This window comes from Podarcis muralis, chromosome 13 (genome assembly GCF_964188315.1).
Source record: "Podarcis muralis chromosome 13, rPodMur119.hap1.1, whole genome shotgun sequence".
In the NCBI taxonomy this organism is placed as follows: Eukaryota; Metazoa; Chordata; class Lepidosauria; order Squamata; family Lacertidae; genus Podarcis; species Podarcis muralis.
The window spans coordinates 29020124-29043898 of record NC_135667.1 but is presented as its reverse complement, the minus strand read 5'-3'; the positions used below and the strand labels follow the sequence as shown (position 1 = coordinate 29043898).

At 47.6% G+C, this 23775-nt stretch overlaps 1 protein-coding gene across 1 annotated transcript in view; it reads right to left on the bottom strand.

Annotated features, from left to right (window-relative positions):
* THRA (thyroid hormone receptor alpha) overlaps nt 1-20536 on the bottom strand; it is a 109922-nt gene extending 89386 nt beyond the window's left edge. Inside the window, exon 1 of the mRNA XM_028704969.2 lies at nt 20349-20536. The gene's annotated coding sequence lies outside the window, so the exon portion shown is untranslated. The remainder of the gene's footprint in view (nt 1-20348) is intronic.
* Nucleotides 20537-23775: the final 3239 nt, after the last annotated feature.

Sequence of the window (23775 nt, the reverse complement as noted above, 5' to 3'; positions counted from 1 at the left end):
ACATTCTGGGCAAAGTGATATCTGGAGGGACTCCCTTCTCTGTTGGTGTGTCCCAGCGGCAGCAGTATTCCAAACAGAACCCATTTAAAGTTTTCAGAATACCCACAGTCACACTACATTTGGGGCAATCTTGGAAAATTAAAATAGCACCTGGGCTCACCTCCCTGATGGCGGATTCAAATGTAGGCGCAAGTAGGATTTGGCGATCAGCCCCACAGCTGCCAAAGGACGCCAGCTGCTGGCATCAACCTTGCCCACAACATGCGAAGTGTGAATGATATACCTGCACATATACGCCTCTTTAAACCCCTGTGTACTTGCCTGGACCAGGGTTTCCAATCATACGTTTACATGGGCGTTGAATCACACACTTCACTTTGTTGGCTGCAGGAACACGGGTGTAACACCCTTGCGTCCTTGCAGCAATTGCAAAGTGTAGCGCTGCATCAAGTTCAGCGGAGAAAAATCTACATTTCTCACTTTTTCTGTCTCTGCATGCAAAGTCCCAACCCACCCAGAAAAACAGGAAAAATAGCTTTTCTGCGAAAGTAGCAGCCAGACGTTTCTCCCCCAACCTCACCCTTTTTCTCCCCCTTCCGTACTTTTGATTCTGTGACAGCTCTCTGTTGTTGAGTGGGAAGCGGAGGCAAAAGGGAGCTCCCTTGAGCAATCTCAAGGTTGATTTTCTTGTTTAAAAACGCCATGGGAAAGGCTCGGATTTTGAAGCAAACAATCAATGTCATTGGGCAATGCAAGTTACATGTGCAGCAAAAACTTGGGCGGGGGTGGGGGCAACAGAACCTATGGCAACCATTCTGGGAGCAGGTCAAAGGTCCCCTGGAATCAGCCTTAACATAATTAGGCAAGGTTTAAATGACTCTGAGATTTAAAAATATTTTAGAAAGACGGGTGGGGGGGACAAAAGAAGAACCTTTGAAAGAAGCACTGGTGCTTTAAAAAAAGAAAGGAAAAAAGATTAGGCAAGCAAATTTTTATGGAAGCTAAATCACTGGCTACTGTTAGGGATTATGAAAATGGAGCCTCCATGTGCAGCGGCAGTGTATCTCTAAATGCCACACGAGCCTAAAGGGAGGGAAAAAATGGAGAAGATATCCAGCAGCTTCACGCCCTACTTGTAAGAAGAGACACACAGGTGGACTAGCCACTTCTGAAACTAGATAAACTTGGCTCAAATCAAGCCCTAGGCAAAGCTTAATTTCTTTCTGGTCTGCTGCTGCTGCGAGAAGAAGCTCATGGGTTTGGTTTAGCTGCTGCCGTATAGTTTCCTACAGTTCCTACAATGTAGGGTCGCTCTGGACATTGTGGTAAATTTCAACAGAGCGCACACAAACACCAGCACTGTCCAGGAAGGCTTGTCAGGGCCCACTAACAGGGGAGGGGGGTCACCAGAGAGCCCTCTGCTCAGGGTGCCCTCAAAGTGGCCCAGGCTAGAGAGCTTCCAGCCTGGAACTGGAACATCTTATGCAGCCAGGGACTAGAGAGGATGCAGTTCTGGAGAGTGGGAAAGGTGTCCTTTTTCTTCTTCGACTTCTGAAACAGACCTGCATAGCAAGGGTGGGGTACCTTTTTCAGCTCGGGGGCCAAACGCAGCCCCAGCGGAGGACTTTGGGCTTTCAAAAATTTCAGAGGCGCCTTGTGAGATGCCAAAATTCAGCGCCCCCTGTCCCACCTTCCATTCTAAGTCATTGTTGCGATGCCTCCTGCAGTACCCTCTGGGCTCAGCGCCCAGTGTGGGCAATTTTAATTTAATTTTTTTTAAAAAGGCTGCCAAAATCTCGCCGATGTTTTTTGTACTCACAGGCAGGGAGACTAGAATCTGGGAGCAGGGCGCTTCCTTACTAAACAATTTGGTAGAATAGCATACGTACATTTCTCCTGAAATCTACAAAATGGAAAATGTATTTATTTATTTAAAAGGGAAAGCTGGAAACGTAAGGAAAGAGCCTGGAATGCCACTGAATAGACCAGGCCCCATTCCCATTGCCATGTAGCCTGTTTAGTGTTTTCGTTCTAAAAATGCACCCATCGTCGCAACATGGCGATGTTAGAGCATGCGGGAATCCAAAGGGTAACGGAGCAGCGGGGCTGGAAACAGGCCTTGTTGGGTTCCTCGTCCCTGTTGTGGGAGAGAAATGGGGGCTTCGGTTTCCCCACCCTACAGGGATGTTGCAAAGTCCTTCTCAACAGGAAGCACTGGCGGTCGATGCAGCTAGATAGGGAACTTCCGCCCAATGACTTGGGGGGCCTCCTGGCCTTCGGAGAAGCACCGTGACAGATGCACACGGTCAGCGTGTGTGGTGTGAAAGGGCCCCTTGGCATTACACAATGGCAAAGGAGGCCTTTTTCCTCTTATCTCTTGTCCACAACCTCATCTCCACTCCCTCTCAGGCGGGTGAAGGGGGTTTGTAATGGGTTCTGGAGGGGCACATTTATCACTCTATCCTCCTGCCCCCAACCGCAGTTTGAAGCGGAACAGGCAACGGGGGTGGTGAAAAGGTTTGCCACTTCACCGTCTTGCTCTTTGAGAAAGCTAGGCCCAAGCCTAGGCAACCAGCTTCCCACCTTATAAGCCCCTCTTAATGCAAAACCCAGACCCGCCCCACCACCACCACATACGGACTATAATTAACATTATTAGTGATAAAAAGCAATATATGAATGTCACGCGAGTGTTTCAAAGCACTTCACACGCATTATCTCAGCAATCCTGAACGCTCCTTAAGAAAGGCAGCATTATACACATATATGCAAATAGTGGAATGAGGCTGAGAGACCAGGGCTTAATTAAGGCCACCAACCTAGTAACTAAGTGGTTAAGATGGGATTTGAACAGGAAGGCCTGTCTTGCAGCTCAGACCCCTTTTTGCATGTGCTAATTTAGCACTTTTTTTTAGTGCTCATTTACCTTCCAAGTAATAATCCAGTTTTAGAAGGGGAAAGCTGAGGCGTGATTTGTCAAGGGCTACCCAGAAGCCTTCACAGCTTTAATATGGATCTCTCAGTCCCAGTATCTAGTCTTGGACTGGGGAACCCATGACTTTCCCAGATGTTGCTGGGCTCTTAAAAAACACCACCATCCCTGACCATTGGCAATGCTGGCTGGAGTTGAAAGGGGTTAAAAGAGTCTGACAACATCTGGAAGCCACCAGGTTTGGGGAGGCTGTGCTATAACTTTTGCTTTGAAATGGTGACTGCTTGCGGCCTAGCAAGAAACCACAACTATCATGTTTTGGTGGGTTGTTGTTTTTTTTTTAAGAAGAAGTAGAGGGGAGGAGAAGTCAGGTCCGATAAGAGAACGATAGCAAAAGCTAAACACAATATATGTGATTAAAATATCAAAAGTAAGCTGCTATATGTTGCTCACTCTATAAACACCACTGAAAAGGATGCAGGCCAAATCTGTTACATCTCCTCAACTTGTTCCTAAGCTTTCACTGCTGTCCATATTCGGGAGGAGTCACGTTTTAAACATGTGAAGTCCTGTTAGATCATTGATCCATCTAGGAGAATAAAGTTGATTCTGACTGGCAGCAGCTTTCCAGAGTCCTTAGGCACAATTCCCCCCCCCCCCCGGTTACTTGGACCTTTCAGCTAGCAGGCATGACCAAACCTGGCACTCCAGCTGTTTTGGGACTACAATTCTCATCATCCCTGACCACTGGCCCTGTTAGCTAGGGATGGTGGGAGTTGTAGTCCCAAAACAGCTAGAGGGCCAAGTTTGGCCATGCCTGACTAGAGGTTCTGAGAATCGCTCTTCTACTGTGGAGCTGTCCATTAAAACCAGCGGCTTGCTTTGATCTTGCTGGGCCACCCTTTGTGACTTAAGGATCCACTCTTAGCCGTACAAGGGTGTAAACTCAGTTCTCCCCAGTCCAAGAGGCTGTGAGGCATGGGGTGAGAGGATGGGGCCTTTGGCCTTGCCATAGCCTCAATTGGGATCAAGAGGCCCTTCTCTTTGCAATGGGGGAGGAAAGCCCCAATTCCAGTTAGGACCCCAATTCCAACTAGAACAGCAGAAGGGGCAAAGGGATAACCACCACCACCCCTTTCCCCCCAAGCCACAGTCCTGATCTGCCTCATCCCCCTGAAAATTATTGTTTTAAAAAAAAAACAATCGCACAAGAGCTAACAACATGAGTAACGTAACATCTAATTTTGGCCTGACTACCTCAACCATTACACTATCTGTCCTGTTTTTAAACGCCTTCTCAGTGTTTTTTTTTTAATTTTTTAAAGACCCAATTTTTCAAAGGAGGGGGGAACCTAGTTTCAGCTTCTCATTAGCCATTATTTTTACGGTTGCTTCAGGTTTGGGCGATTTTACTGTAACGCCACAGCATGTCGGCTTGAGCACCCAGAAAAGGCGACCGGTAAAATCCATTAAATATCGCCACGTTGCTTAAGTAACAAAATAGAGAAAATGTAGGGAAGGAGATTTCCAGGGCCTTCAGGGGAAGTCTGGCCCCTCCTCATTTCAGATATTCAGCATTGCCATCTCATTCCCAAACCTGCTGCCCATAAAGGAATACAACTATCAACCCCCCTTGTGTCACAGAGAGAAGGTCATTCAGCTCACAGTGATTTCTCAGCGACACAGCTAGCTACTGTTTCCACACACACACACACACACACACACACACACACACAGGCTTCCAAAGAGGAGGAGAGTGGGGAGGGGAAGACATCTAAGAAAAAGGGTCAGCTCTTCTCCTCCCACCCACCCATTCACTCCCTCCCCCTTTCTCTACCACCCCGGCAGGCAGCTACGAAAGAAGGATTCAGTTTTCATTTGGCACAGAGGCAGTGGCAGCCCATCGCTTAATGCTTTCCGACAACTGGCAAGGGAAATTCAAATGGGGGGGGGAGAGGAGGAGAGGGAATTAGATCCTACATCAGAGAGAGAGAGAGAAAAATATATGGAGGCAAGGATCCCATAGGCAACACTCTTATTAATTAGGCCCTTTGGGGGATATCAGAACCATGTTGAAATCTATTAAAATATATATACTAACTGAATTCCAGGAGCCACTACTTAGGTCTCAGATTTTGTCAGCAGGGAATCCCCCGTGACTCTGCAATTAGGATTATCAGTGAAGGTGGGGGAACAGATAACTGCAGCCGCTTGATCTGCATAATTCAGCAAGTGAACCTTTTCATGTCATTGAGATAATGCCCTTCTTGCCTACTGAGGGCCACCGACATCACAGCAGCGGTTGGTAAAGGAGTCTGGAGTCCTCTCTGCAAAAGCTGAGGTTCAGAAGGGCCTCTACCATTAGCCAGGAAAAAAAAGAGAGAGGCTAGGAAGGCTGAAAGAGCCAATAAGGCACCAAGAGATCTCATCTGCCCTCAGATCAGAGCTGTACCATACCTCTTTATTGGATGAAGTGAAACAGCGCAGGAAGTTCTACAAGCCATTCCAGAATCTGTGGACCACCACAGCAGCGGAACTAACTCTGGGTTTGGCTCAGATCTTGACCCAAGCTCATACACCTGTGACAAGGTTGGGCTGAGCAGATTGGGGCCTTGTACCATTGTACTCAGCGTTGCCATATGATTCCATGAGCCAATGAGCCAGCGTTGCCATATGATTCCATGAGACACACCTGGCCTTATAAATTATTTCCGTCCAGGCTGGTTACTCAGTCTAAGTGACTCCTTGTAGTGAGAAGTAGTGAAGACTCTTACCTCCGGCCCACAGCTGAAAAAGATTGCTGACCCCTGCCTTAGACTTATAGAACGGTAGAATTTGAAGGGACCCCGTGGTCCAACCCCCTGCAATGCAGGAATCTCAACTAAAGCATCCATGACGGATAACCATCCAAGCTCTGCTTAAAAACCTCCAAGGAAGGAGAGACCTCCCAAAGGAGACCTTTCCACTGTCAAACAGCTCCTACCCTCGGAAAGTTCTTCTTGATGTTTAGTAGGAATCTCCTTTCTTGGTTCATAATAATAGTAATCAGAGCTATTTTTCTAGAAAAAGAGGTGCAGGAACTCATCATGAACACCTCCTTCGTACTCTTAGAATGGCAATGGTGCCCACCCGAGAGGTACCAGAGTTCTGGCAAGTTCCAGCTGAAAAAGTCCTGATAGTAGTAGTAGTAGTAGTAGTAGTAGTAGTAATTTATTATATGCTGCCCATCTTGCTAAAAACCAGCAGAGAGGGAACAGCTGGCTGGGCCAGGGAGGTGATCAATGCCTCTTTACGAGATGGGGTGGTCCCTGCCTGTTTGAAAGAGGCAGCGGTAAAAACCACTCCTTAAGAAACCTTCCCTGGATTTGGAAAACCTAACTAACCACAGGCCAGTTGCTAATCTCCCTTTCCTGAGCAAGGTTCTGGAGTGAGTGGTCGTAGACCAGATCCAGGCCCTTTTGGAAGAAACTGGTTTTCTGGATCCATTTCGATCAGGGTTTAGGCCCAGAAACTGCTTGGGTTGCCCTGTATGATAACCTCTGTTGAGAGAGAGACAAGGGAAACATGTCCCTGTTAATTCTGCTCGACCTCTCAGCGGCTTTCGATACCATCGACAATGGTATCCTTTTGGAGCGACTGTCCAAACTAGGGGTGGGTGGCACTGCTTTGTGGTGGTTCCAGCCCTACTTGGATGGTTGTTCCCAGAGGGTGTTGCTTGGGGAATGCTTTTCAGCCCCATGGAACCTTCAATGTGGGGTTCCACAGGGCTCAATCCTATCTCCTGAGTTGTTTAACATCTGCATGAAACTGCTGGGTGGGGTTATCTGGAGGTTTGGAGTACATTGTCAGCAGTATGCTGATGAAACTCAGCTCTATTTATCCTTTATATCTGCAGGTAAGGCAGTGGAACTGCTGGGCCAGTGTCTTGCCTCAGTAGTGGACTGGATGAGAGCCAACAAACTGAAACTCAATCCAGATAGGACCAAGGCACTGTTAGTGGGTAGATTACTAGACTGGATGGATGGGAGATCGCCTGCTCTTGATGGGGTTACACTTCCTCTGAAGGAGCAGGTTCGTAGTTTGGGGGTACTCCTGGATCCTTTGCTCAGGTGGTCTCAGTGGCCCAGAGTGCTTTCCATCAGCTTCGGCTGGTGGCCCAGCTACGCCCCTATCTGGACAGGGATAGCCTAACTACTGTTGTCCATGCTCTGGTAACCTCAAGGTTAGATTACTGCAATGTGTTATACGTAGGGCAGCATTTGAAGATGGTTCAGAAACTTCAGCTAATGCAGAATTCAGCGGCCAGGATGCTAACTGGAGCAAGATGGTTTGAGCATATTACACCAATCCTGGTCCGACTGCACTGGCTACCAATTAGTTTGTGGGCCCAATTCAAAGTGCGGGTTTTGACCTAGAAAGCCTTAAACGGCTCAGGACCACAATACTTCACAGACTGCCTCTTTCCATATGAACCTACCCAGACCCTGAGATCATCTTCTGAGGCCCTTGTTCATGTGCCTCCTCCTCAAGAGGTCTGGAGGGTGGCAACACAACAACAGGGCCTTCTCTACAGTGGCTCCCCGTCTGTGGGATCCTCCCCCCAGGGAAGTTTGCCTGGTGCCTTCATTATACACCTTTAGGCACCAAGCAAAAACGTTCCTTTTTAACCAGGCTATTGGCTGATTTGATTGATATTCTATGCCTTTTTAAAATGTGGGGTTTTGGGGGGGAGTTATTGGGTTTTTGTTTTTTATTTTGATTATGTATTTTGTGGTTTTATATTTCGATTTTATTCTGTGAGCTGCCCGGAGACCTCCAGGTATAGGGTGATATATAAATTCAATTAATAATAATAATAATAATCTGACTGGGTTGCCCCAGCCACTCTGAGTGCCTCCCAACAAAAAGCACAACATAACATCACACACTAAAAAATTCCCTCCAGGTGTCTTTTAAAAATCACATAGTTGTTTATCTGTTTGACATCTGCTCGGAGGATGTTCCACAGGGTGGGTGCGAATACCGAAAAGGCCCTCTGCCTGGTTCCCTGTAACCTCACCTCTCGCAATGAGGGAACCACCAGAAACCATCGGAGCTGGATCTCAGTGTCCAGGCTGGATGATGGGGGTGAAGAAGCTCCTTCAGATCCTACCCTCCAGAGCAGGAAAAAACAAACATACTCCATCTTCCATGTGAGACCAATCGGTCCATCTAGCTCAGTACTGTCTATCTAGAGTTTCAGACAGGAGACAGTCTCAGTCCAAACTCTAAATGCCAGGGATTGAATGTGGGGCGTTCTGCTTTACTGCTGAGCTATGGCCTTTTCCTGTCACGAAGCTTGATCCCAGTCCTGACATGAAAGCACAGAAGAGCGGATATGCAAGACCTTCGGAAGACAGAGGACTGCAGTCCACTCAGGAAACCCCTCCAACTCTCACTAACAGATGAGCATATGGAAACAAAGCTACGCCATCCTTCAAATGCAGCTTTAATTCTAGCCGCTGGATCCAACTGCCAACACAGCCTGCCTAGTTAGCAGAGTAAGGAGGGGGAACAGGTCACAGAGGAATGAGAGAGTCAGAAGCTGATTGGACGGCTGCAAGAACAGCAAAGGATTTAAAGATTGCACTGACTGAGACTCCTGATACCTAGCATTTCCTAGGGAGGCTAGATTTGCTGCCGAGAGGTGGAAACTGCAGGCAGGCTTTTTGTTTTTTTCCCCCAAGGGGACTAGAAGCGTGACTTTTGAAAGATAAACACAGGAATGTGTTTCAGTACAGGGCTACCTGTGTATGTAGCCTATTGCATAATACCACAGGCAAAACAAAAGACACACAGGCAGGTCCCTGCCATGAGGAGCCTACAATATAAGCTTGCCACATTCATGACAAGCTAGTAGATTTTCTGTCAGCAGCTGTACATTCTACTTTCATGACACAATCGCAGACAAGCTCCTCCTGTCTTCACCCTTAATCTGTCTCTTACAGGCTGATCCAACCTCCCTTTCCCACTTAGGGGTTATTCCACTTAGGGAATTGAGAGCAGAAAAGCAGAGGGAGGGGGGCGCACTTAATCCTTTCCCCACCGGCTGTTTTCCCACTCAAAATCACCTTCAGTTGTGCAGGGTGGAGCAGGGAGAGCTGATAGGGAACACCGCCTCTGCTTCCTCACTGCTCAAAACTGCAGCCTCTCAAAGCTGTTTTTCTTTTCTTTCTTAAAAGTCATATATTATTATTATTATTATTATTATTATTATTATTATTATTATTATTATTATTACTACTACTACTATTATAACATACTTTTTTTATAACCTGCCTTTTCCCCCTGACAGGGACCCTTGGCGGCTTACGGATAAAATAAGAACAGCTAAAAGCATTGGGGGGGGGGGGGAATATCGTGAAAAAACAATTGAACATTAATAGAAATATATATTAAAAACATACAAATAAAAACAGCATGGCACCAGCCCTTTCATTAAAAGCAGTCAGTTCTCAAAAGCCTGTTGGAATAAGGCGCCCTTCAATAAATGTGTTTGCATGCAACCTGTCTTTATTGCTAATTTATTAATTAAATTTATATACCGCCCTTCATCCAAAGATCTCAGGGCAGTTCACAAGTTAAAATACAGGATAAGAGCACAAAATAAATAGTTTCAACAAAACAAAACAACCGCTCTCCCACAAACACATTGAAAAGGCTGTGGAATATTAATCAGCCAAAGACCTGGTTGAAGAGGAATGTTTTTGCCTGGCATCTAAAGATATATAATGAAGGTACCAGTCAATCCTCCCTGGGGAGAGCATTCCACAAATGGGAGCTGCTGCAGAAAAGGCCTGTTGCCACTTTCCTGACCTCTCCTGGATGAGGCACGCGAAGAAGGGCCTCAGATGATGATCACAGAGACCAGGTCAGTTTATATGGGGAGAGGTGGTCCTTGAGGTATTGCAGTCCTGAGCCATTTAAGGCTTTATAGGTCAAAACAACAAACAACAACAACAACAACAACACTTTGAATTGGGCCCGGAAACCGGTCGACAGCCAGTGCAGTTGGGCCTGGATCCATGTAATATGCTCAAACCGCCAAGTTGCTCTGCTCTGTTATACTGGCTCCCTGAATCACCTCACAGCCCCAAGTTTTAGTCTTCATTTTAAAATGCCCAGACATCTGTGTTTTAAATGTACCAAGCGGAACAATAAATATTTCAAAAAGCCTTAGCCTTGTTGTATCCAATACTAGCCCTACTCAGAGTAGACCCGCTGAAGTTCATTAACATGACTAACTTAGGTTCATTAATTCTGATGGGTCTACTCATTGAGTACAACTTAAGTTGGATACAACTCATTTGAACCCTGCAGCATATTTCTTGGTGCACAAGAGCCAGGCATCCACAATTTCTTGCTTCCGGCCCAATAGATGTGGAAATCCAAACTGGGTTTAACGGGTTAATAAGCTTTGGAAAAGGATCTGGGAGCCCACATTCTGGTGTTTTTCTAAATGCCCACAAGGTTAGAACAAGAATGGCTTAGAGCCCAGTTGTTGGGAGTTGCAAACCTGTAGCATTGCAGTTTGGGAAAAGATTAAAGGCCCCCTCGTATTATTTACTTGTTTGTTTGTTTAAGAGATTTGTAGGCAGCCTACCAGGGCTATGCCCTTGTGAAGTAACATACCACTTCTGCACAGTTCCTCCCTTGCACTCATTTCTTGGTGAAGATATAAATAGGAAGTGCAACTCTGCCCCAGGCTGAATTTGCCTGGAAATGTGGTTCGTGTGAACTGGAGTCTCTATACAGTTGTACCTTGGTTAACAAACGCCCTGGAACTCAAGACGATTTGGCTCCCAAACGCCGCAAACCCGGAAGTCATCGTTCCGGTTTGCAAACATTATTTGGGAACCCAAACATCCAGCGGGGCTTCCGTGGCTTCTGATTGGCTGCAGGAAGTAGGATTCTGTCCTACTTCCAAGTTACAACTGTATGGGGAGATGCACCGGACGCATGCTGCGATTAACACGGATTGTGGCGGCACCTTTTTTGAGATACCTGACGTTGCGGCAGCTGCATATACAGCCTCCACAAGAAAGCACAGAGAGCTGGTGTTCAGGCAGAGATCGCTGACAAGTGTGAACCACTTTAACTGTCCATCAAATCCATATAACCGAACAGAGAACTGGATTCATATCTGAAAGGCCTTGTATAAAAGTCTTGGGCCTTGTTTAGCAATGTCTTCATAGTGCTGTAGCCTAGGACAGCTCACCGTCTCCCAGCCCCTTCTCTGTAAAATGGGAATAAAAAGAGTACTAGGAATCTACTGTGGGACAGCTATCCTTTGTCCACTTTTTACAGGGCACCGGCATGATGTCATATCAGTTTGCTTTCCCCAACCCTGTAAGGTTCTTCTGTCTTATTTGCAACTTCAAAAAAATCTGTCCTCCCCCCACTGCCACCCTAAAAAAAAAAAGAAAAAAGTGGCAATAGTAGTGCAGTCCCAGCTTGGTGCTGCTCTTTCAACTGTGGCTTTGACCCGCGCAGCAACCTATCCAGTGGGTGCATCTATTGACACACCTTTAGAATCTGGCACAACTTCACTGGCGCACACTTCGTTTGCCCACCAGTGCCAGTTCAGTTCCCCCTTTCAAAATCAATCTTTTAATTTGCAGCTTTTATATATATATTTAAAATTATTAAAATATATTCAGAATAGCACCTACTCTGACAAGCATTTTAGCACAAATCTGAACACTGATTTTAACTGTGTGTGTGCGTTTCCTTTTGCATCAGCACTATTATAGCACTATTTCGTTTTTTCTTATATATTTATCACTTTTCTTCCATCACAGACCTCAAGGGTTCCTAGGCAGCATCTTCTACTTTAAGAAACTGTGCAGAAACATTGAAATTTCAAAGGTGTCTTAGCACAGTCTCTTCCCGCCTCCCCCCCCCCCCAGTTATTTAAAAAGTGTTTAAAAAAAATCAAAACGAGGTGCTCAGGTGAATTGTCCTGGGTGGGGACCCATAAGGCTTTATCGTACCAACTAGAGACTAGGCTAGAGACCAGCGCAGATGCAAAATATTAGGGTGGGCAAGAGAGAGAAACCATGCAACATGCTATACCCCTTCCCCAACACGCATTTAGCATAGAAAGTCAACTATGGCTCCTTTTGCAGCTTACAATAAATGTGCCTCGATAGAAACCACGAGACAAGGGAAGTGTAAATAGAAACAAGAAATAAATGTTCAGGTTTCATTGGCCTTGAAGTCCCCTTCTCCGTTAGCCACCTCTTGACGGTCCCGCCTCATTCATTAAAAGACAAAGATAACAAAACAATGTTCTGTTCTAAATGTAATCTTCAACAAAGCATTGCAGTGTGGAGTGCTCCTCTTCAAGGTCACAACCACTCTTTCAGGATATAGTACTCCCATTGCACATCTCAGGATACAGTACTCCATTTCATTCTACTGCACATCTCTCCGCCGCAGATCAAGGCTTCCACTCCTCACCATCAGCAAACGGACTGTATTCCACAGCCACGGAGCATGCTCAGTTCACATTGGGCTGTTTAGAGTTCCTTCTCCTTATGGGCTGTTTCTAAGGATTTTGTTTTAATCCTTCAGCTGGACTCCAGTAACATCTGAAGGACCACAGTTCCCCATCCCTGATATACAGGATAATGCACCTCTGAGCATGCACAGACTAATTTCCCCTCTTTATTGAGCAAATTCCATCACATCTGGAATTAAGGAAGCAGTCTTACTTCTAAGGCAGCCGACAGGCTCCCAATGCAGGTCCAAGCCAGGTCACCTCTGTTTCCGACAATTAAGTATTGCCCCTTTATCCTTTCGACAGCATTCTGATAACTGCGTCTGAATATTTTCCAAACTCCTAGCAGTATCCCCATACTAACACTGAAGCCTATGTTAGCTTTCCATACCTTACCATCTTCATTTCATTTTAAACATGGCGCCATTACTGGAAAGATGAGAAGTGTTTGTTGTTGCTGTTCTAAAAAATTGCCACCACCACTGCATCTGCTCATTAATCCACAAGGCTGAAATCCCCATGTGTAAAAGAGAGCAGAGGCACTACAGAAGAGACATTTGTGGCAGTGGCCTGGGAGGAACCTCCAGGCAGATTCAAACAAGTCAACCGAACAACCAAGGACAGAAAGAAGGCAATGGTCCCCTCTCTAAATTCCAGGTAACCTGACTTGGACGAAGCCGTATCTTCAAGGCCAAAGGCTGAGCATTAACAGAAATGCCAATGCAAGGGGAGATGTTCAGTGTGCAGTTTTCCTCTTTTCAATATGCAATTCAAAGAACAATTTTTTAATGGCAATAATAAAACTCAACAAAAATAAAATTCCAATGCAACAACCACTCACCTATCAAATCTCCCACCTGTCCAGATTTCCCAGTACATTTAGAAACAGCTACAACACCAGTGCCCAGGTCAAAGCCCCTCCAGACCAATTTGTATGTCTGCAAAACTATCCCTGGCTGTAGTCTAAAAATGGAGAAACAGACAGGAGCCTGAGAGAACTCCCATAGCTGATGGGAGGCAAAGTCCTCAAAGGTGAACGAATGATCATTATTATTAATTAATTAAATTTGCAGGTGGCGCTGTTGTCTAAACCACTGAGCCTCTTGGGCTTGCCGATTGGAAGCTCGATGGTTCGGATCCCTGCGATGGAGTGAGCTCCCATTGCTCTGTCCCAGCTGCTGCCAACCTAGCAGTTTGAAAGCACGCCAGTGCAAGTAGATAAACAGGTACTGCTGCAGCAGGAAGGTAAATGGTGTTTCCGTGCGCTCTGGCTTCCGTCACGGTGTTCCGTTGTGCCAGAAGCGGTTTAGTCATGCTGGCCACATGACCCGGAAAGCTGTCTGTGGACAAACACCGGCTCCCTCGGCCTGAAAGCGAAATGAGCGCCGCAACCCCATAGTAGCCTTTGACTGCACTTAACCGTCCAGGGGTCCTTTACCTTTTTAGCTGCTTTGTCTTGCCCAAGGCATCCAATAGCAATTTGGAACCAAACAAGCAGACAACAAAACCCCACAGAGATACATTAAAACCAAGAGGAAGGATAAATGATGGAATGTGGGTAACAGTGACAATATTCAGCCAAAATTTTCCTACACACTGCACCCCGGCTCCTTTTCCACTTTTTTCCAGGCTATGTCATTTTTGCCCCTTTCCTAGGGAGATGTTTGAGGGAATCTTTAAGGCCTCAATCAGAGGAGGCCTCTGTAGTGGCCTCAGAAACAGCATTTCTGCCCAGTGGAGCTGGGCCTGTTTTCTCCCCATCTTCCCCACCCCGCCCCTTTGAATCAACCATTTATATCAAAACTGTCAGGGGAAGAGACTCTCCACGTGGGTTTCAGCTGACATACCCTCCGCCCACCGCCACCCTCACACAGCAACTCCACCTGCTCATGCCAGGCGTGGTGAACTCTGCTCCACTTCCACATCTCCCTTTGGGAAGCAAGAGGGAATTTGGAAAGAGAAAAAGAAGCGGCGGCAGACCTGCGTGCCTCAGAAGACCCAGCCGGGGTGGCCTATACTGTACTGTAACTTGACGGCGAACTGCCTGAAGACGTGCTAGGCCACAGCAACAGGGGAGGGGCGAGTCCGCTTGGCTCGTGTCTGATCAACAAGTTCTCCCCAGACCAGCTTCTCGGGTGGCTTCCTTCCAGCAGGGTTTGCCCTTCCCTGACGCCTTGCAGGGACCGAGAGCTGCTTTTCACCAAAGGGGTGGCTTATGGGCGTGCAGCATTCAGCTGCTGCTACCTGCCAGAAGCAGAGCAAAAGCGAGGGTGCAAATATGGGCCAAAAGGAGAAATTGCAGCATCTAACCAGGGAGTTCTGATTCCCCACGCGAAACTTTTGGCAGAGAGGGCATTAATAAGCTGTTGTCACGTTATCGGAGGATCTCGCTTCTGTCACAAACTGCTCGCTAGATTGTCCTAAGCATGCCACTGCGTCTCAGCCTAATACCACCACCGGTCTTCTTGACAAGTTTGTTGTAAGGATTACTGAGATAAATACGCACAGCGCACTTACAATTTAGACAGAGCATTACATCTTTCAGCGTATTATTATAACAACACACTCCACCACCAACACCAGTGGCAGTGAGAAAGAAACAAACCCTCAGATCTCGCTGATGTAGCACAAAACCTCTAGGCTTGAATACCAACATTTGCCTGGAAGATAGTAAGGGAAAGAATGCCTATGGGCATGTGCAGAGTGTTTCCCTCATTACTGAATTGCCACAACTTTTGGGATTAAAGAGATGGTTCCCACCTAGGTCTGAGCTCCAGCACCTCTTATTTTATAACCTTCTTGGCATCAACCTCCCCTACCAAACACAGCCGCTGCACACCGTGGTTACAAAAACACACAACTCACAGTTTCTGCACTCTGGGGTTTTCTGAATGCCCTTGGAAATGTCAGCTTTTTAGTCCGCAGCTCAGAAAACCAATGTGCATATGGACTTTTTTTTTTAAGGCACAGCTTTTCCAGCTCCCAATAACATGTTTCTAGGCACAACAAAACACTGTTGGAAATTGTTTTATTAGTGGTCATTTAACTTTGTTGAAAGTTTGCAAAGAGTGGCTATTTCTCTGGCAGTGTTCTGCCCATTCCTGGGACCCAAGATCTCTAATCTTTGAGGAGAGTCTGCCATGCCTGGGTTTCCTGCTAAGAGACCATGTGTCCTTGGTGTCTGGCACCAGAGGATAGTGCCACTAATGCTGGCTGAGCGCTTCCAGGGCCTCCTCCACTGCAGCAGTGAAACTCAGACAGCCATACTGTGTAAAAGGTCAGCCTATGCTGCTGTTGCTACACAAGAACCAGTGTGGTGCAATGGAAAGACTACTGTGTCAAATGCACCAGGGACAGATGCAACACCCTTACCCGACCATGAAGCTCACCAAATGGCTCCAAGCAAGGTATTATCTATTGGCCAAGCCTCCTCATAGGTATATCCCCCACAACTGCTTGGGTGGTCATGCAAGCTGAGTGCTAACTGTATGTATAATTGCACACTTGTGAGCAAATGTATATAGGTACTGTATTCCTACAAGGCACGTGCAAATATTATACTTCCTACATATACAGCAAGCAAGAAGCTTGGGCACACAACGAGTGCATACACACCCTTGCACAGCAAACCCGAACAATGCGCAGACCAGACACCAGTACACACCTCTAAAAGGAAGATACACATAAGCACCCCCCAATATACGCAAGTGTTGAGTTTAGGGGGGGTGCATGCAATCACGTTAACGTAAAGAACTGTTTACAATGAAAAATAATCCAGTAATCTGTGACGGTAAACAGACTGACCTGGGACGTCTCTGAGCAAGAAGGGAAATGAACGATGGAAGATTAACCCTAGAAGCAAATGCTCAAGTGGGTAAGCAAACCCAGCATATCACCCTGCAGTCTGCTCTGTTCTCTGCAATGGCAGCAGCAACTTGTCAATACGGAATGGAGAATCAGCAGTGGTCCCAGGGGAAGGGTATCCCCCAGAGTCATCGCAACCAAAGGTCAAACCAGTATTGTAGCATTCACCAGCCAGAAGCCACGGCACACAGCATTGGCTAACGGTGCTGCCACCAAGTCCGAGGTGTACCACGCGAGTGTGGGCACTCGTCTGCTAATAATTATTTACACAGCTAATAATGTTTACAGGTAGGGAAACCTGTTTGGTTGTTGTCGGGAAGCTTCCAGCAAAAGCACAATCACCCACATATTGTACAGGCAGTTCAGGCTTGCAACCAGAATGCTGCCCTTGAGCTGCCCACTGCAGATTATTCCCCACAGTGGCACCTCTGGGCTCCTACGAAACATTGCCTGGGCACAGCCATAGCAGAGCAGAGCACCCATTTGCCCTATCAGATATATTCTCTCTCTCTCTCTCTCTCTCTCTCTCTCTCTCTCTCTCTCTCACACACACACACACACACACACAGCCCCACCTTCAGGACAAGCACCCCTTACTTACATTCCAGTACCAACCAAAAATGTTCCATCTACAAATACAAGTCACCAGAGCCAGGAACCTGTTTTTTGATGCAAAGGACAGCATATCTGAGCACACACAAAGTGTATTTCCTACCACTGTAGAGTAATCACAGTTTGCTTCTTCCACGCCTCTGGAACTGGGACGTAAGGGCTTCCAAAGCTGGACAGCACAACACCTCTCTCTCTCTTGAGAAACTGAAAGGATACTTGAAAAGCAGTGCCCTCTCTCTCCTTTCCTTAGCCAACAGCAGGGACAATACATTCTGATGCTTTTGCCAAGCCCCAGTTGCCTGGGAATAAGGGAATTTACAGGTCCTCCATGTGTGTGTGTCTGTGTCTGTGTCTGTCTGTGTGTGTGTGTGTGTGTGTGTGTGTGTGTGTGTGTGTGTGTGGAGGGGGGCATGTGTAACACACACACACACAGAGTTCAAATCCAGCAGGGGTGTTTTCACATGTGTTACCAAAAGACCCTTACAACTTCCTTTAGAGTCTTTTAAATGCACAAATGGTGCCATTGTGATATACAAAGGCAAAGAGGGACATTTCAAATGTTAAAATATTTACTGTAACGTTTTATAAGGATAGGGAATGCGGGGAGGGGGGAGACACAGGACGGGACAACGACAGGGAAGGACTTTCAGTGTACCGACAGAGGAAAACGCCCCAAGTCTGCCCTAAGCTCTTTGCGATGTTGACAAAACTCTGCTCTCGCAGGAAAATAAAGGATTTATGGGTTGGATTCCCAGCTTTGACCTCTGACTTTGGACAAGTCACATTGCCTGGCCTGCGCTCACCCCTCCATTGCTTACAGGCCGCATAAGCTCCTTTAGGATGGGCAAGGCTGAAGTTGCTCTCCAGGTCACGACCTTTGCCCTTTTACCCACTACCAACATGCAACCAACACTTGTAACTTCCTTCAAAGCCTACTAGCTATAGAATTTCTTTCTTTAAAGAAAGAAAAGGCACAGTTGCGCCTCCCCACCCCCCACAGTAAAAGGTGACTTTGATACCACCCCCCCTCTCCCCATACACAGAGCAAAAGTCATCTCGCTCACCGAAGGGAGGTAATGTGACAATTAATATTGCATGGTGATATGGCAGGGCAAGGCAGCTAAAGGCGGACATAGGGAGATCCCTACATGGGGGTCAGAGTGGGAGCCAAAGGCTAGTGAAAGAAGAGAGAGGGACACGGGTCCAGAGGGAGTCGAGGGGGTCGCACATGCACACATCCAGACAGAGAGCGCTGGACGCACGCAGAAAGAAACAAGGTCCGACCTGAGAGGCAAACTGAATTCTCCACCTAACCAAGTCACCTTTCCCCTCCAGCACACCTGCCCCCTCCTCTCCCCCATCCAAACCCCACCCCTGCGCCCCACATTTTCAGGGGAAAGGGGCTGAAAGGTGCCTGGCTTGACCCTGTCACCTCTTGTTGACCCACAGTAAGGGACAGCCCTCTAGGGACAGCCTCGTGTCAAAGGGCAGGCCACTCTTTTCCCCCCTTCCTTTGCGTCCTGCACCCCACCTTAACAGGCACCAGCAAGCAAAATGTGTGGAAGTGGGGAGCTTTTGCTGCAACTAAATATATATATACATATACAAACAGCAAGTCCAAGTCTGACGAGAAGAGGGAGGGGCAGAGCACAGCAGCACCTCCTTGCACAGCAGCAGTGGCAGCGTTTGCAGTTCCCCCCTCGGGCCAGATGCGTGCAAAAACTTGCATGCTGTCTGGGCTGCCATGGACATAAAAACAGGAGCACAATTCCAGGCCACAGCAGCATATCGGAGCTATCCTGCACCTGACACACACTGCCACCACCGCTGTCTCCATTTTCACATTTAAATAAAATATGTCACAGGGAGCTGGGGGCGAGAAGCTTTTGCAGACACACATCTCAAGGCTTTTGATTTTTAAGAACCAGGATGCATTAGCAGCAAGGATTAAACCCCCCCCCCCTAGTCATGTCCCATCATGGACAGCTGTCACCGCGACCACAGAACTGAGGATCAGCGTCGACCGTCAGGACCCCCCTTCCTTCAAGGACAGGCTCCCTGCTGCATGGGTCCCTTTCAACCCAAAGTAACCCCCTTCCTCCCCCCTCTCTATGATCAAGCCAAGAGGGGGAACTCATCACTCACCCCTCCGACCCTTCCCCTCCCATATTTTTTTGGGGGGGGGCAAGAAGGACTGCAACATGCAAAGTTAAATCCAGCTCAACCAGAAAATGGGCCCTGCTGCCAATGTGAAACAAACACTACGCAGTCCCCCCTACAGCCCCCCCAGACTTGTGATCGGCCAGCCACATGCCAAACGTCCTTATTTTTTAAGAAAATATTTACCCATATTTGCCCCCCTTTAAACACCAATAGAAAATAAAACGCCATCCCCTCTCCAAACTCCTCCACCCCAAAGTGAATGTCAAAACTACTTTCCTAGCTGTGGCCTTTGCAAACCATTTTTTTAAAAAGAGTTAAATATAACAAGTAAAATGAAATTAAAAAAAACATAAACCCACTCGGGATTAGAATCCGAGGCACCAATAGTGCCAAGTACTGGATTCACACAAGAAAAAAAAAAGAGAGAGATATCAATCCAACCCAAATAGCTGCTTTATCTCCTAGTTAAGTTGCAGAACACATAATCTTGATTACTGGGGTACATTATAGAGAATTTCGCTTTTGTGGGGAATCACTCCAATTCCAACCTCTTATTTCTGCATGGGAAAAATTACTGCAAACCCCAAGTTGGCACAAAGCTCTTGATGAGGGTAGTAAACAAACCAGCAAAAAATGTTAAAGGAAGTGTGTGTGTGTGTCCCTTTTTCTTCCCTCTCTCCTTAAAAGCACTCTCCTCTCCATTGCTGGGGGAAAGACAGTATATATATATGTGTGTCTGTATGTGCGTGCCACACATGCACACACATATATGGCACGCATATATATATATATATATATATATATATATATATATATATATATAGTGCCAAACCCGAAGGGGGAGGAGAGAAGATGCGGGGTGGAGAAGAGTAAGTGATGAGATTAAACGAGAAGGGGGGGGGGGTGGAAGAGAGACGAGAAAACATTGCGCTCCACAAGATTCCAGAGACCAAAAAAAAATCCCTATATGGAAAGTGGGGGGGGGGGCTGTTCCACCTTTTTCCCACCACCCCTGCCCGATCTCCTTTAGATTTGCAACGTTGGCAGTGACAGGAACAGCTGCGATGGGACGGGGAGCGCAGGGTGGAGACAGCTGGGAGAGGGTGGGGGACCGGGAACGGAAGACATATTGGGGTTCAGGAACGCGAAGGAAGGAAACCACCACCACCCCTCCCCAAAGAGGATCCTCGGAAACGCGCCATCCCCTTCGCCTCCTCTCGGCCCGCTGTAACCTACCTTGGGTTGCTGCTGCTGCTGCTGCCGCCGCCGCCGCTTCTCCTCGTCTTCTTCTTCGTCTTCTTCTTCTCTCTCTCCCCCCGCCCCCCTTCTTTGCAAGCAGGAAGCTGGCGTCGTGCCCCCCTCCCCTTCCCCTCGCCTTGCTTGCAAGCTGGAGTTTCCCCGCGCGCTTCTTTCGGTGCAGCCCCCGGGGAGGGGATCGGCTCGGCGAAGGCGGCGGCAGGGACGGCGGCGGCGGCGGCGGCGGAGAGGGGTTTGTAAGATCCTGGCTTGGGCAGCGGCGGCGCTCGCCTGGTGTGTTTGTGTCACTCGAGCTGGGGAAATGGACTCGAGAGCCGAAGGGAAGGAGGCCGGCCTGGCTCCTCCTCCTCCTCCTCCTCTCCTCCTCCTCCCCACAGCCGCCGCCGCCGCCGCCGCCTTGGCTAACGCCTGCACCCTGCAGGCCGAGGGCGAGTGCGCCAGGGCGCGCGGCGGCGGCGGACCCTGCGCGGCGGATCTTGCGCGGCCCGAGGTGGGTTCTTGGAGAGAGAAAGCGCCCAACTCCTCCCGGCGCCAAGTTCTCGCCGGCCCGCGTCCCCCGACAGCGTTGCCCCGCGCTGCGCGGAAAGACACTCCGGCCCGCGCCAAGCGGACAAGCCGCCGGCTTCTCGCAGCATCTCTGCTCGAGCTTTTTCCATAGGATTGTAAAGCCGGGTCCTGCGTGGGCTTGATGAGAAAGTGATTCCCTCTTGAGTTCCGCGGGGCAAAACTCCAAAGGGAATGCTCGGAGAGTTGCTGCCGGGGTTATAAATAAATAAACAAAGGTGCCAAGGTGTTGAAGCTTTCAGCGTTTTCCCTCGAAAGTTTTACGGTCTGGGCAACAGACTGGAACCCAACCGATGAAGCGTTCCCATCAATCATTGCTCGGGCTGCACGCTGATTTTGGCATACCTGTTGGAGGGTGGGGAAAGTTGGTACTCCCGTTCTTGGGAAAGAGCCCCAGGGTGTGGTCTGAAAGGCACATTTTGGTTTTTTGGGTCATCTTGCTGAAGCTAAACCACGTGGCTGTCCTCTATGCTGCCTTGAATGTCATGGAAGAAATTCAGGATAGACACAATAAATAAGGAAAGACTGGGACCTTATTATTATTATTATTATTATTTCATACCACTCCACAACTAACAGCTATCCTACTCATTAATTGAGAAACCATGTCTCTGCAGTAGAACACATCTCTGGTAGGGTGGGAGATAGGGAGGTCCAAGACCAATGACGGGGAGTGGAGCCAACTTGTATTGTCCCTATCATTCTCCCTGCTGAGTTCAATGGACCCATCCAGGTCCAAGGCCCTGCCCATTCCTTGGCTTAATGCAGAATGTCAACCCCCTTGGTACCTCCTTCAGTTCTCTCTCATCCATGTGGCTACATTGGTTGCAAAGGGAGTCTTCGGATTTAAGAAGTAGAAAGTGTGGCTTCACAATCCACATTAAGTGAAGTATGGAGGTTACCTAAGGGTGTTGACAGCTAGGGCCACCCAATTGTAAGTAATAAGGTATGGGAGGTGGTGGCTGGTTAAGAGTCTACTGAGGTTGGTGAGAATGGCCCTGCCCCATTCACCTAAAACAGTGATGGCCAAACTTGGCCCTCCAGCTGTTTGGGGGCTACAACTCGCATCATCCATAGCTAACAGGACCAGCAGTCAGGGATGATGGGAATTGTAGTCCCAAAACAGCTGGAGGGCCAAGTTTGGCCATCACTGACCTAAAAGGACCACTCTCCGCTGGAGCACACATGCAAGTTTTAATCCCTTGCATCGCCCATCAAATTGCAGGTAACAGGGGAAGACATTTCTCTTTGCCTGAGAGCCACTGCCAGTCAAGAGTGGAGTAGACAAGACATTACGGGGCTAGAGGAGCAAACAGTCTGATCAGTCAGATATGTTCACACGCAGCAAGGTCATCCCCCCTGCCCCCCCCCCGTACCCACACTGTGTTTCAAGCTACATTTGCACCACGTTGCTCACTTCAGAAAGTAAGCAAGGATGTCTTCACCCAAGGCACATGACTGCCCCTGCAGCATCCCCTTCCCCTGGAACTCCTATTCAGGAAGCTGTCAGTCTGCGCATGTGCACTCTCACCTGTTAATGCACAGCAGTGATCTCAAATGTTCACATTACCACTTGCTCCACATCCAGCTTTCAAATTGGATTGAAGCTGGTTTGAGAAAGGAAAGTCAAAGCAACAGCAGTATTTGTCCAGAAACTACAGGATCAATATGGATTGTGGCTAACATCATGGTGAAAGAGATGAAAGATTTACTTTTCCCCGTTTTATTTGTTTTGTAGCATGATAAAAATGTTTGGTTTGTTTTTTTTTTAAAAAAACAGCAGTGAGAACGCCTTGGCTGCAGAGTAAGCGGTAATGTAAACATATGCCCACTTAGTAGAAGGCAGCTCTATAGGTTTCTTCTTCCATCAAATTTAGGACCGGTGCTAGTTATTCAGTGGGGAAATCAAGGAAACAGAGTTTGGCTGCTTTTGGTCTTTTTTCATTTGTTCTTTTAGACACCATTATTCTGGAAGCAGAATTCAAGAGGATTAAGAAGGTGGATGGATTTATTATTACAGGTAGGTAGCCATGTTGGTCTGCCGTAGTCGAAACAAAATAAAAAAATTCCTTCCAGTAGCACCTTAGAAACCAACTAAGTTTGTTATTGGTATGAGTTTTCATACCAATAACAAACTTAGTTGGCCTCTAAGGTGCTACAGGAAGGGATTTATTATTATTACTATTATTATTATTATCGCCCATGTCATTCATTCTGTTGCCTACCAGGAAGCAACCCTCACTGAGATCAATGGGAGTTATGCCCAAGTGTCAGGCTTCGGGGAATCCGACCCCCCCTCCCTCACGACTGCCAGCCAGAAATGGGAAACCAAAAAGTTCTTACCATGGTATTTTATTTAATATTCACAGAGAGAGACGGATGCTGCTGCCTCTCCGATAATGGCATTGCTCCAAGTAAAGTCCCACCCCATCTGTCTCTCCTATTCTACGTCATCCCTGTGCCAGTTGATCTGTGCTTTCTGCCTCTGAGCTTTCTGTTCCACTACTCTCAATGCACGCCGGGTCCTGAGAGGGGGGGTCAGGAATGCTTTCTAGAAACACTGAGTCTGCCAGCTGTCTCTCTCCCCTGCTGCTGCTTCCTGCTGCTCTCCCAATATTTCCCAGCTTCTCCCCTCTGAACTACAACCTTCTGCAAACCACTGTTCTAAATCTATACTGTCCTCCTCTTCTCGGGAAGGTTCGGGGCGAGCGGGGGCAGTCCCCACCATTCCTCCTAAGTCCAGTCCCTGACACCAAGTAAATGCATGGCTGAAAAAACCCCAACCCTCCTCAATGTAGGGATTTCAACTAGATCATACATGACAAATGGCCATCCAACTTCT